The sequence below is a fragment of the Erithacus rubecula genome (genome assembly GCF_903797595.1).
Source record: "Erithacus rubecula genome assembly, chromosome: 10".
NCBI classification, from domain to species: domain Eukaryota; kingdom Metazoa; phylum Chordata; class Aves; order Passeriformes; family Muscicapidae; genus Erithacus; species Erithacus rubecula.
The window spans coordinates 10,406,841-10,421,374 of record NC_136662.1 but is presented as its reverse complement, the minus strand read 5'-3'; the positions used below and the strand labels follow the sequence as shown (position 1 = coordinate 10,421,374).

Here is a 14,534-nt window from a genome sequence, read left to right as displayed (position 1 = left end):
AAGAACAGCTCTAGAACAAAAGTTCAAGCCTAGAGGACCAGGAATAGTTGCACTGACTCTTGCTGCTGGATGGGCAGTGGTATTTTGTCTCTAGTTCAAGGGAAAGAAAACACAGAGAGAATTAGTGACAATAGAAAATTAGGCCCATTTTAAAGAACTTGGGCTTTACACTCCATGTGTGTTTATGTTGAATAGATGATTTATGTAAAGATCAAATTAAAAGGTTTTTTTCTCCCTTCCTCCTCCCTCCTTTTTTTTTTTTTTATTTTTTTATTTTTTCCAATTTTTATAGCTTGAAAGCACATTTAATGCTGAGGAAGAATTGAGGAGTTCTTACTGCAGGACTTTTTGTGGAAATGCTGTAGATCTTGTAAAAGAGAGAGGAATTTGTCAGGAGAAGAATAGCTCTCTTTGGTGTCCCACTGTTCATACTGTGCAAACTTTCTGAAGATGGTCTGAGGCATTCTTGTAATTTGATGTACACAATGAGCTGATTGAATACCTACCAGCTGAAGAAGGCAAATGAAAAGGGCAAAGATCTGTTTGATAGTTATTAATTTGCTTAATGTCACTGTTCTGCCTTTAAATTTGTTCCTAAAGAAATTTTCAATTACATTGGCATTGCTCAAGTAGTAGGTTTAGAGAAGTATTTGAATTCATGAACTGCCTAAAGTGCATCTTTTGCTCTTGTTTTTGCATATTGTATGTTTTATATAGGCTGAGCTGTAACTAACTTAACAACTGTGCTTGATCTGGGAGGCTTTTTCATATAAAGGTTAGAACAAGCCTGAAGAACACTACACAATTAGACTGGTAGATCAATATGTTGATATAATATAGTGAGATGACACAATGTTAATCTAGTTAGAACCCAAATGTGGCTTTTAACCACCTAATGGCTCTATCAGCAAAGGAGGTTTTTGTTTAATAATTAGTCAGCACAAATTCATTGTTTTCTGACTGTTTATGGCCAAGGAGTTCAGAGGCTGAGAAAGGCACAGGGTGGTGAGATATCCACCCTGGCAGCAGGACATCTGAGACCCACCTTACCAAAAACTGAAATGCAGGGAGAGGGAGCACTGCAGATTCATAGAATCTTCATCTCAAAATCTGGAGATTTATAAGCTAATTTTTTTCAAAATTTTGTTAAATATTGGACTGGATGAATTGATGAACTTTACATAAATATTTTAAAAAGAAATTGTTGAAACTTCTGCAGCAAATTCACAAGACACATTTGCCTTGTCTCTTTTACAGTGTTGCAGAGGTCAATTGTCCTGTTAGGGAATATCTGGTCTATATGTTTTCCTTTCATAGGAAAGGCTCTTCATTTGGCTTCTGATTTTTTAGTTCTGTCTGCTTGTTCATTGAATTTTGTTATTACTTTCATTTTTTTTCATCTAGTATCTGGATAGGCAACATTGTGAAGGAAGAAAACCAAAGAAAATGAAGTTGCTTAGGTGTATGTGTAAGGTGACCTAGAGTGGCAAATTTTGGAAACAAAAGAGAGCTTTACCCTTGCCTTAAAAGGGAGCAGGATGGAATTCTGAGCACAGCATTTTGACTAAGCTGAGCTGGTTGTGGTTCTCAACTGCTGAGGAAAAATGGGATCTCTGCTCTTCCAGGACTTCTCTGCACCCAGGGCTGACCCAGCAGCAACTTTCTATGTCCATGGGTGCAAAAATTCAGCAGATGATACAGATGCAGCTGAGAGGACTGTGAGGCTTGAGCAAGGCAGTTGTGCAGCAGATCCTGCTCTTTCTGCTCCACCTGGGATGCCATGGTCTGTCAAAGCACAGCAGCACTGCAGGGGAGGCAGATTCACTTTTATGTGGAAATAGATAAATCCTTACTTGCTTATTTTTTCTTTTTCTTTGCAGAGTTATGTGTTTAACTTAGCAGGGCTATGTGTTTAAGCTGTGTAGCCCATTTAGTTTTCCTTACTGCAAGTGCACACTAGCAAATTATTAAAGTCGCACCTCTCAGAGAAAGATTAGAAGAAACAAAGTAAACCCTTAAAAGCAAAACATTATTGACAATGGAATTTGAAATATGCATTAGATCTGCTTCTTTATAAATGAGTAAAGCAAATGTGAGTTTTGTGACTTCTTTTGGATCTACACTTTTTTTTTTGGTTTATTTTCCTTTTAACATACAAAATAATAGGTTCCTACTTTCAAATGGGAGCCTCTAAACAGTGGTACATTTAGAAGTGCCCAAGCTTACTCCAGAACATGGAATTTCTGTTCACTTTAGCTGATTCAAATTTCTGAATGCAGGATTCTCAGGCTTATACTTTAAATTTCCACTTAAAATCAAGCCCTCTGTGAAATAATCTTTTCATGCCTAGCATTTGTGCTTAAAAGCACATCCTAATCTGTCACAGATGTAATTAAGACAATAATTTCAGTTTAATGAGCCAGACATTCTCTCCCCCCACCCCCCCAGCAAAGCAGAAGGGTATTATCAACAGGTTTATATCTTATGATATGCATATGACTTGTTTTTAACTTGAAAGTGCCTACTTACAAAAATCCTGCATCTTATTCAGCAGCAATTTTATTCCATTGTGGAATGTCATTTTCCTTTTTCTTCCTTGTTTTGAACCCTTCCCCCTCTTCTTTCTTTTCTTTGTTCTACACCGTTTTTATATTTTGTACAGATTTCCCTCCCCTCTGACATTTTTATCATTCTGAGGCATAAAATAGGGTCTCTCTTCTCTGGCAGCTGCGACCCCATCCCCTGCTGTACCAAATTGACACTTCTGCAAGCAGCAGCTCTACTCAGTCACTCAAAGGCTGCTGCTTTCACAAGTGTTGATTTAGTGCAGCAGGGGATGATGTGCCAGCTGTAAAACTCAGACAATGATAATAATAATAATAATGCTTGTGAAAAGTCTTATAATAAGAGGGAAAAATCAAAGGGTGTGGGGAGAAAAGGTAGGAGGGGTCCAGGTGGAGGGAGGAAGGGGAGCAGTGGTCCCTGTGGGGTGGTGGGGTACTCAGCTGCCCAAGGGCAGTGGGATGAGTAGGAGAGTGGACCATGAGCTAATTCTTCTCCTCTTCCCCACTCTCTCTCCTTACAAGAAACTGCTGTGACTGGGAATGAAGGTGTTTTGTGTTTCTGTCAAAATGTGGAGTTATTTTGGGATAAAGTCCTGGTGCAAGTGGGTGAAGGACTTAAAATATGAGTGGGGGGCACCTATGCTGTAGAGTCACTTAATATTTGTAAATGCAAATTTTGGATGGCAATTTGATATTTTTATTTTTAAGGTGCATATTGAATATCCATGGATATAGAGAAGGGATTTTGTTTTATATATACAAATAGTGTATTGTTATTTAAAGCACATAAATGGAAACTTCCTTCTAAATCAGCCCTGATTTACCCTCAGTAATGTTCTTAGAGGAAATAGATTACAACTACTTTGTGTCTTGAGTGTTTAATAAGTTGTTAGCAAGACAAAGTTGAAAAATTATTGCAGGTTATGTTTACTGACCACTTCTTTCTTTATCTTCATTCTCAGCCACTAATTCAGCAATTCATTATTTCCATGGCTATATTTAACTAGTCATCAGTGACCTTGGAGCAGCAAATGAAACACAGTATGTGCTAAATGTTGATATTGGTAATGATATGCCAATAAGAATGAGCAGTTTCAGATGGACATGTAGAACATGTCAGTGAAGACTTGAAAGGTGTTCATATACATGTGTACCACATAGTACTGTTTGCTTAAATCTAGTTACTCATAGCATTTCCCAGATCTTTGTAGAGAGCATAAAATTTGTCAAAGGCTCTTGGGAAGCCTGTTTCTTTTAAATTCATTTCAGATATGAGTTTGTGTTTCTTTAAAGTGATGGGAAATAAGGACATACTTAAAACTAAGCATGTATTTGAAAGCTGGTGGATTGAGTTTATATTTGTCAGGTCTTGGGTAAAACCTTCCATTGTCTGAAAAGCATCTCCTTTTTAGTATTTAGAGAGATGCTTTATAATAGGCTTTCACAGTGATCACCTTTGCAATCTTGTTGTTCATCACATTAATTGAAGAAGCTCCTTTCTGATAACCTTTGGCTGTTCAAGATACGTTCCTAAAGCATCAAAGACTGAGGAAACTTAGAAAAGATATAACAGGTCATTCTGCCTGATTATTTTTTTTGCCAGTGTAGAATTATTTCATTGAGAACATATTTTTTTTTTTTTTTTTTTTTAAGTGCTTTGTCAACTTTAGTTTTTAAAATCCCTAGTGAAAGCTTCCATATCTCTCCTTGGGAGAGTATTTCACAGGCTAATACATCTTGCTGTCAGGAAGACTTTCCCAATACTCTGTTGAGCTTAAGCTTTTTCTTTCCATTATTTCTAGTTATGTCCTTTTTCCTTAATAGCTCTTACACATGTTAAATATTTATAGACTTTTTTTTCCCTTAAGAAAATTTCTTTTATTTATCAATATATTTTTGATTTTGAAAAACCCACTAAGACCTTCTAGGGCAAGAACTGCATTTACCTTCAAACCAGAGCCAGATGCTCACCACAGCATTTTCTTCATGTTCTCATTCTCAGGGTGCAAAGAACACAGGAAATTCCAGCTATGAGAAATCTGATAAGCAGGCTGTTTTTATCAGTGATTTGAGGTAAGTCCCTTTGCTTTCTTTCTAATTCTCAGTGCATAGCTCCTCTGGCTGTTGTGAGTGAGGATCCCCAGCTGCTTCTTGGTGGTTAATTTCTCACCTCTTGCTGCTGTGCTTGACAGAGAGCCTGCATACTGCTTAGTCGTTGTACTTCTGCAGCTTGCACACAATTCACTTCATTTTTGCCAGCTGTGACTGTTGAGGTCAGAAATCAGAATACTCCCCAAGAAACAGAAGGCAAGATAAAGGAGGGTGATGCTCTCCTTAAGTTTCAGGCCTTATTTGGAAGTTCTGGGTTGAATTTTAGCTCCTTATTCTGGAGAAATTGAAATATGTTCATACAGGGAAATACAGAGAGCTATAAAAAGTTTTCAGGGGGCTTACTAGTATGTGCCAGTCCCATGTTTGCAGAGTTCAGGGTTGCAGGAAGGGGTCCAGCCTGTGCTAGCTCAGAGCACAGCAAGTCAGTGATTCCTGGCTCTGAGAGACAGACTCTGCTTCTCTGCACATCCTTTCCCTCTGCAAGGAAGCAGCTGCAGTCTCCTGCTCTGTGCTGGTGGATACTGGTACTATATAGACCAAAAACTGCAGGCAGCTGGAAAAATTAGCTTTCTTTTTAATGCAACTTTTTTTGTTATTATTAGTTATGAGTGTTCTGGCTTGTAGGAAAGGGGGAAAAGCCAAAATGGCTTTTGGCTGTCATTTCTAGTTTGTTTTCTAAGGAAATGCTGTTTTTGTCTCAAACTTCACTAATTACTTTTGAACACAAGGAATGTTTACATAGCTGAGCTCTGTAGTGGTAGAGATCCCAATCCACAGTGGTGTTGTGTGGTGGCTTTGAAATCACCAGGGGCACTTTTGGGTGTCCTGGCTGACAAGGGTGGTGTGACCTCAGGGCATCATCACTGGGTAGCACTGGAGCAGCCCAGGAAGGTTTTGAGGAGACAATGTGGGGAAGGAGGGCATGGATGGGGAGTTGGTCACTTATGAGTGAGTCACAAAGTATTGGTTTTCTGCTCAAAGTACTTGAGCCTTTCCTGAGGAGTTTTCAGGCTGTTAGAGACTCAGTGCTTGTCTAATTGTTCACCCAGAATCAATAGTTAAACTTGTATTGATTTCTGCTGACTTCACGTGCTTAGGATTCCAGCTGTACTGTGGAACTTGAGATCTCAGTGTTTCATAGAGGCTTACCTGCCACAGCTAACACTTTCCCTGAAAAGTGTGCAGGGTGGCAACACCACTCCAGGTGCCCCTGTGGCCTTTGTAGGTGCTGCTCCTGCCAGGCTGCTGTTTGTCCATCCATTTTACAGAGAAATGTGCCTGGTGTGCTCATTCCCACTTATTCCCAGGTCTGCAACTCAGAATGGCCCCTTGCTGCTTTCCTCCTCATTTTGACTATTCCAAGGCATTTTTACTGGATATTTTAGCTGAGTTTTGCCTAAGATTATTTGCCAAAGAGAATTTTCTATTTTATTATTTTTTATGTGTCTGATTTCTAGGTGCTGCTATGTATATTTTCTTCTTTACTTATACTTGCAATATTTTCTAAACTCACATCTTTGACAGCTCTTGACAGCAAGACCTACTGCCTAATACATGTTAGTGCCTTTATTGCTATATTTAATTGTTAAGAGATTACCTTGAAATGTATTTCTGAAACAGGTATTAAGAGCAATGTTTATTGTTAAGTTTCCCTTAACTCCTTTTCATTGAGAAAAGGAGTAAAAAAAGAGTAATGCTATTGCCCTTCTGCTGACTACACTCCTTGACTGATTCACAGGGTATTTGCTCTTAACATGTTGTGGGAGTTAAAAAAAAAGTGTCAAACTTTTTTTTGGCACCCAGCTACAGTAGATCCTGTTAGAAGAAACATATGGCCTCACACTAACAGTGTTAGAGCACTGCTGAAGTACTGCATGCACGACATTGACAAATTTTCCCTAGGCTTTTTGTTTTCTGTGCTATTAAGCATTCAAAGTCCACTATTTCATTACCACTGATGATACAGAGAGCCTTATTGACATTCTATCCATCTGTTCATAACATGCATTATTAAATGTGAAGCAACTAGTAGGTAGGGGTGCACTTGCCAGCTGTACAATGAATTCTCAGTAGTTTGGTGCCCTCTATAAATTTTCTAGTATTCTGCCAGTTTCTCAGCATAACTTGCAATGGGGATTTTTTTTTTTTTAATGTTTCACATTGTACAGAGAAAAGTTGCTTCAAAAGAATTCTTTATTTTTTTATCCCTAATGTGAAAACTTTAGATACAGTTTCAAAAAGCCCAAGAGTCTTTTAACATACAAAGACTGTTTCTAATATCAGATCTCACTAACCACAGTTTCTGCTTTTTTTTTTCCTTTTTTTTTTTTTTTTTCTAGGAGCAAATCTGCTGCATTACCTATGAACAGGACAATGGGGCCCCAATGAGTCACCCTATTCATATATTTTTGGAACCCAGAGGAATTGGTTTGACTATTTACAGATTATAACAGTTGGTAGTTGAATGTTTTATTTTCATTCCCAGTTGGTACAATATGTTCACAGCTGATGCTAATGGCTTGCCCATTTGATATCACATATGGTCCACTATTTGGGTCTCCTAAAGCTTTCTTTTGTGGTCAAACTGCTTTAAAACTTGTGTATGTTTAGGTTTGTTCTGTCTGCTGAAAAGGTAAATATGAAACTCTGAAACTGGGCATCTTTAGAGTGACTCAGCAGTTCTGTTGATAAAGATTCAAATAATTTGAGCCTAAATGTCCCATAAAGAATATTTTTGGATAAATTTGGATAAAAGCAAATGTCTTATAACATAATGTGAAATTCTGAAAGAAATGTCCTTTCCTCTTTCTTTGTCTTTAAAGCTGTGATTGGAGTTACCTTCCAGTGTATGGATACCACTGAGCATCATCAGGACTGCTTTTGCTGTTCAGTTGTATTCGGAAACCAATTTATATATAATTTGTGTTGCTTAAAAAATAACTTGTATTTTTTTTATTTGAATATTACAGTTCTGATAGCATTTTGTGAAAAGATCTAAGGAATCAAATTATTTTTTCCTTTGGTCTCTAGAATAAGAGCGTAGGAAAAGTAAACTAAAGGAATATGGGTACAGAAATTAAAATTACAAACCTGTGCAAAGTCGTTCTCCTATGATACAAAGTGTTTATACCGACTCTGAAACACAACTGATAAAGCCACAATCTCATAAAAAGATTATTTCCAAAACTATTGCATTACCCTCTGAGAGCTAAAATTCTCATTTATTTGTAGGAGTAGATCATAATAGCTCTAATTCCCTGAGAAGTGGGCATTGTATGATAATTAAGCAGGGTAGTACATTAATTGTCCTCCACTTCACCTCTAGATGTTTAACTCCTTATCTAGTCAACCAGCAAACAATAATGCTCACTTATTTGTGCCTTCAAGTTCAAATAGTTTCTTTAACTAGGTAATTTATTTGAAATAAAGCAGAATAAGCATAGTCAGGTGAAAGGAGCATTGAAATTGTGTTAGATCACCATTATTTAATACCATTAGGTGGTAGGATGCAGGTTTTATGGTTGTATTTTTCAGCCATGCAACTTTAGCTGAATAAGAGCAATGTGCTTTTGCATGCAGGAATATTTTTCTAAGGAATGGGACAGATTTAGCAGTTTTTGCCACATGGTTTCTGCATTCTGGTGGCCTCTCTCTCACTGCTGCCTGTTAGGAGAGAAGGTATGTGTGCCTTGGAAGAGTTGCCTGTGCCTGGGACATCTGACTCTTGGTATATAAATGAGGCACCTGGTGGCAGGACAGAGGCTCTGGCTGGGTTAGTTTTGTTTCAGGGGAAATAGTGCATGTTGCTGATTTTGAATCAGCCCCTGGAAGGAGATTGAAATGGATCTGAAATATGAGGCTTTTTCAAGTGAATAAAGTCAATATTCGACCTGGAGTACTAGGGAAAGAAAAAAATACCCAACTAAACCAAATGTTTTTGCAAATGAAACTAATAGATGAGAGGTAAAATTTTGCCCTGTACTATAAGCAATTTCAGTGATTTAGAAAATTACAATAAAGCTTTGAGCATGCTAAGAAGTTCTCTTGAAATGTCTTTAAAAAAAGAACTAAGGAAATAAAATTATTAATGATTGATCTCAGGAATGATGATGTGGTAAAAATTATTTTCTAGAAAGGACTTGGTCAAAATTTGGTGAAATTTTGGGTACTCTGACTGTACCCAAGAGAACTAAAGAAGTTAGTGATGTTGTCTCTCCCAACTTATTAGGTAGAAATGGAAGATTATGCAAGAGGAATTTGGATTTAGTGGACACAAGTTATATTCAGGAAAGGATGTATTTCTCATAAGTAGCAGAGCTAAGTGTTAGGAATTAGAAACAATACTGTTGAAAATTTATTTTTGGGGTCTTATATATAAATTACAATCCTATAAGACGCCAGGAGCAGTAACTTGATTGAGGATATCTGTTAAAACCACAGTGTTACAAAGTGGTCATAACTTGGGTATCCTGTGACACAGGATGTCATGCAGCAGATTCCCAGGAGTCCACGCCCATTGCAGCTGACTATGGAAGAGCAGCAGGGTACTGCAGAGACAGCTCATGGTGCAGGTGGTGTGTCTTGTGCCCTCTCCAACACCGTGCCACCATCTCCAGAGGCAACCACAGCATGTCCCTGTGCTGGACATCTTGTCCTTCCCTCTGCTGTGCTGACTCTGGCCCCACTGTGGCCTCAGGGCATTTGCTGCAAAGCTGCAAAAGACTCATGTCAAGATGGGTTTTGCAGTGCATTGTCCATGCCAAGGGGATCCTCTTGGAAAAAAATATTACATGGATTCTAATCTTGAACTAACAAGATAATTTGGTACATGGAGAATTGCGTACTTCCTGGAGGATTTTTTCCTCATTTGTTAGCCCAGTGATGAAGCTGTAGGTCAGACCCTTCAAAGAGCCACCAAAATACAGACCAATATTCTCTGCCCAAAAAATTGTTCTCTTCCCAAAGCAGTAAGATCTTTGTAGCTCTCCACTAAATATACTTTCTTCTTGTTTTGACAGAGGAAGAGCCTGAGGCTGGAGCTTGCTGAGAACACCATGTGGAAATGGTTTGCTCAGCTGCCATTGCTCAGCAGGGAAGGTGAGGGGTGGGATGGACTTGATGAAGGCAGCTTCATCTTGAAGAATATTTGATTAGAAAAATACCATCAAATTGTAACTCACCAGCTCTATGTATATTTTAGGGAGTCCTCTCTACTGAATGGGATTAAATTACGTATAGTGTTAACCCAGAGCCTTCTGCAACAATGTAAATGAGTTGTTAACATGGCACTTCATTGCAATAATAATTCAAAGCTACTAGCAGGCTTGATGGGTCTGCAATAAATGTTTTATTATTTTGGAAAAATATACTCTACAAGTACCAATGTGCCATGCTCATTCATGCTGTAAATCAACAAAGATCAGCAGACTGAATAGGGAAAATGAAAAGCTTATTTAGGAACTGACACAAGCTTTCAGATGAGCAGGAATGGCTGAAGTTAACTGCATTCATTTTTCTTTACTTGTCACAGTTGCTACTTGAATTTCACTGCTAAAGATTGTGGGTAGTTTTGCTTTATGAAATTATATCTATGAAAACAGTATTTGCATTTATATAGGCTTAGTTATAATAAAGTTAAACCTAGCACACACCCTTGCCTCTACAAACAAACAAATCAACCAGCAAACCAGAAACCCCTATGTTAAAATAATATTTATCTGCCAATTTTCCTAGATCTGAACAGGATTCTGGTAAATGGTTCCCACAAGCTGCTTTAAAGGCCCAAAGCCTGTGCCCATGTGAAATGCAGGAATGCAGAGCTTTGGCCATCCCTTCAACTTCAGCCCTCCTGTAAGGCTGCCTCTCTCCTCACAAGGGTAAACTAAGGCTTTTCTTTAAAAATTGTCTTGATGTGGGATGAGTTAAAGCACAGAGTGGGTGACAGGGGTGAGACACTAGGAATGAATATGGTAGAAAATACCATCTTGTCATGTTCCCTAGCACATGAAGACCCGTTCTTGAATTTTGCAGCATGGAAAATGCAGATCCTGAATGCTAAACACTGGCTTGTCCAGAGAATGGTACATGCTTGAACATGCAGTAAAACCCCTTGCAAACTCTCTATGTTGATGTCCTTAGAGAGATGTGGCTTCTTTGGCTGATCCAGGGGAAGGAAAAGCCAGGACAAGAAGACAAGTGAGTTAAGATAACTCATCCCATGCCTCTATGTAGGCTTGAAAAGAACAAGGTGTTTTAAGCCAGCTTCAGAAATTATTCCCCTGCCAGACTTATGCCCTAGGAAGAATGAAAAGAACATGAAAATACTTTTTAAAGGATTTGCTTGATGATGTCACAGCCCTGGTCATAGGTGTTGCTTTGTGTAGGGCAATTAATCTGGACCTGCCCAAGGAGGATGGCAGCAGGGGCTGAGCATTTGAGGAGAATGCTGCAGGATCAGGCTGGCAGGATTGTGCATAAACCCCTGACTGCAACACTGTCCTGAGAAAGCAGCTCATGGATGGAGGAAGCAGCAGGCAAAAAAGCCAGCTAGCAGGTTTCTGTTTAGGTTTGTGCCTGCTGGTGTGTGTATACTCAGATGTGCATTTATATGAACATGAACATTTATGTGTACATCTATATACAATGAAGCAATTTTTGTTTCTCTGTAGGAATTTGCATATTTGTTCCTCTTTGTCAGGTGCTTGTGTCTGCCAGTGAATGGATGCTTTCCTTGGTCGTGGAGTTACTTATCCAGCTACAAAATTCACTGACTTTCTCAAATATCCATTCTCACTAGGTCAGTTTTCATAACTTAAAATTCCATGATTTTGTTGTGGTGCCCAATGTGCCTACAGGAGAGGAGCCTCATCTTTTAGCCAGCAAAACTGGCTCTGTGCTGAGAAGGCAGCTGACAGTAGAGCTGGGAAATGATGGAAATACACCAGCTTTGCTGCAGGGGTTGTTCCACTGACTCGGATCTGATGGCATCTTTGGTGTCACCATCCCATGGCTAGGAGCAACATCCCTGAGGCAGATGCTCTGCACTCCAGTGAGTGGTGGTGAGTTTGGTTTTTAAGGTCCTGCTGCTGATGGGGTGCTGCTGCTCCTGTGGCTGGACAAAGCTGAGGCCAGGCCTTCACATCTTGCTGAAGAGGCTTCAGGACTCTTACCCTGATTTTTTAACTTTCATTGTTAAGAATATACACAATGTGCAAGAAACCCTTGGAAGTGGTATGTTACCCTCCCCTATTTATTTTGTCAGCGACAAAATTGTAATTACTTTGCCCCCTTTGGGAATAATGAGTGGTTTGTTTGTGAGAATAGTATATGCAAAAAAAAAAAAAAATTGTAGACCTGTCTTGGACTTATTTCAGATAATTATCTGAAGCTTTATCACTTAAAAAAAGGCAAACATAAGCCAAAAACTCTAAAAAACTCACTGAGATAATGCATAGTGAAAGGTTTTGAGTTTGCTTCACTGAGAAGTTTTGCTTCTTGAACCAGCCATTTATATGCCTAGGAAAAGTCCAATTAAGATGACTGAATTGTAAGTGTCATAAAATAGAGAAGGCAGGAGACATTTAATTATAGCTGGGCTGCTAGGCACCAATAGAACAAAAGAAAAAATGTTCACCTAAAGCACAAAGTACTGCCTAACACATTTGCTGCAATAAAGAGACAATATATGGTCTAAACACACTCTTCTAAATAGTTCAAAAATCTGCATCTTCTGATTTCCATGAAGCTGTTTTTCTGATTATCTCATAGTTTAAGAAAAAGTAATAACATTTTAATATTGAGACCTTCAACTTTGGTCACAGGTTGAAGCAGCAGCATCATGCATTAAGACAAAAGTGTTGCCTGAGAAAATGGATTTGTGACCCAGAAGAATGTATAATTGATGTGTGTGGTTGCCTGAATGGTAGAATAACAATAGTATCCATTAGAGATGAGAGCTGGAACTAGTCAGGCAGTGAGGCAGGATCTATTTTATAGGTCATCTGGGCTCCATTCAGATCTACAGGTTGCTATTTCTTCTCCATACTTGAAAGCATTTAATAGATTATTACAAAAGGAAAAGGATGGTATGCAATAATGGTTTAAATTGAAGCTCAGTATATATATCACCACTGTGTGACTTCTAAATGAATGCTTCATTTTTAAATCCTCCCATGACATACTTGAAAGTTTGCCAGAGCATCAACGAATTAAAACAATGAATTGACCAGCAGCAAGAGTGAAAGACCCTGAATAGAGCAGCAGAAACAGTTGTTCTCTTCTGTGGCATAGACAATAACAAATAAGAACTCCCAAAGAAAATTTGTTCCAAAGTTGTTGTCTATCCTCTTCAATGCAGATGAACTGTTTTTGGTCTCTCTTGTTTCATAATGTTAAAACATGAAAAAAATACAGCATTTTGGAAAGCGGTTTAACTGTCAAACAATCAAAACCAAAAATGTGTAATAGTGAAGTCAAATTCAGATTCTCTTCTTGCCTGGGAAATGCTTCTTTCATATCAAATTTGATACAAGTTAAAGGGTGGAGAATCTTTTGTGCTTTGTTTCACACGAACATAAAAGTTTTATTCCTGCTTTTAATGGGTAGTATTTTACAAATGTAATGGAACATAATTTTAGCAGGTTTCCCTAAGGGGAAGTCATGGCATGATTCCATAGGCAGTCCCATCTCATTTAGCATAATGCTTACAATATACATGCAAATATCCTTACGTAACTCAGGTTAGAAGTAGATTGAATAGCATTTAGATAATCATAGAGCACTGCAGATGCTGAAGAAAGTTTTGCAGGTGAAATATGCATTGAATGACTGGTCCCTTGCAGCCACATGTGCCTCCAAGTAATGTTTTCCTGTGAGGTGGAAGGTTCAGACAGAATGTGGACAATTTGCCACTTCAGGATGAACATTTAGCTTGTCCCTGTTGATAGCATATCCCAGTGGGCAGTGGCAGTGCTGGATCAAGGGGATGGGGACCCTTGCAGTGTTCCCAGCAGCAGGGACAGCCTGGAAAGAGACCCCTCCTCCCATGGGAAGAGCTCCTGCACTGTTCCTCAGGGTCATGGGCTGCAGAGAGGCTCCGTGGGCATGGAAGGAGGTTCAAGCCACTTCAGGCAGAAGCACAGGGTAACAGAGCTGGGAGTGTAAGGAGGACATTGTGCTCTCAAAACTCCTTGCACAAGGAATTTTTCAGCTAGAGATTAAATAAATATTTCAGTTGTGAATAAAAATTATTTAACACAATGTACTGTATGCTGTACTTCTAGCTCTTTTGGTATAAAAAGCAAGTAAAAATCTGTGTTATAAGCTAGTATGAAGGGTCTTACATTTATGGGAGTTGTAGGGGTGCTCTTTGTGGGGTGGCTTGTGCATTGATGAAACAGATCTGTAAGAAAAGTAATCTCTTTCTTCTTACAGAGGATGATTGAACAAATTTAAAACATTTTACTAGCACATGTGAGATGGGCATATTCTCTATTCCATGAACAATAGGTAGTCTTTTGCTTTTTGGTTTGTTTTTTTTTTTTGGTTTTTTTTTTTTTTTTTTTTAACTGCCAGACTCTCTTCTCAGATCTGACTCTTATTTTATCTGATGTAGATCACCACAGGGAAATTACCCCAAGTTTTCATTTGAGTGGTGCAACAGCTTAGTGTACATAAACCTACTCTTGATGCTGTTTTTTTTGGAGATGCAAAGGAGAGACAATTGTAACCTGCTTGGAGTCAAAACAAAAGCAATTTCTAGAGCCCTCCTGCAGACCACTGGCAGCAGAGCTACTGTTTCTGCACCAGGTGTGCAGGGGTGTTGCTGTGGCTGGAATGTGGATTGCAGGTGTGAGACCA

General features: G+C 38.7%; 1 long non-coding RNA gene across 2 annotated transcripts; it reads left to right on the top strand.

Annotated features, from left to right (window-relative positions):
• Positions 1-3,256: 3,256 nt before the first annotated feature.
• LOC306805504 lies at positions 3,257-10,951 on the top strand. 2 transcript variants are annotated; one of them, XR_013775230.1, is made up of 5 exons: positions 3,257-3,605; positions 4,567-4,637; positions 7,016-7,128; positions 9,695-9,773; positions 10,707-10,951. It is a non-coding gene; the product is annotated as an uncharacterized lncRNA (long non-coding RNA). The 2 variants fall into 2 exon arrangements; XR_013775231.1 differs by having other exon boundaries at positions 7,016-7,132.
• The last annotated feature ends 3,583 nt before the right edge of the window (positions 10,952-14,534 follow it).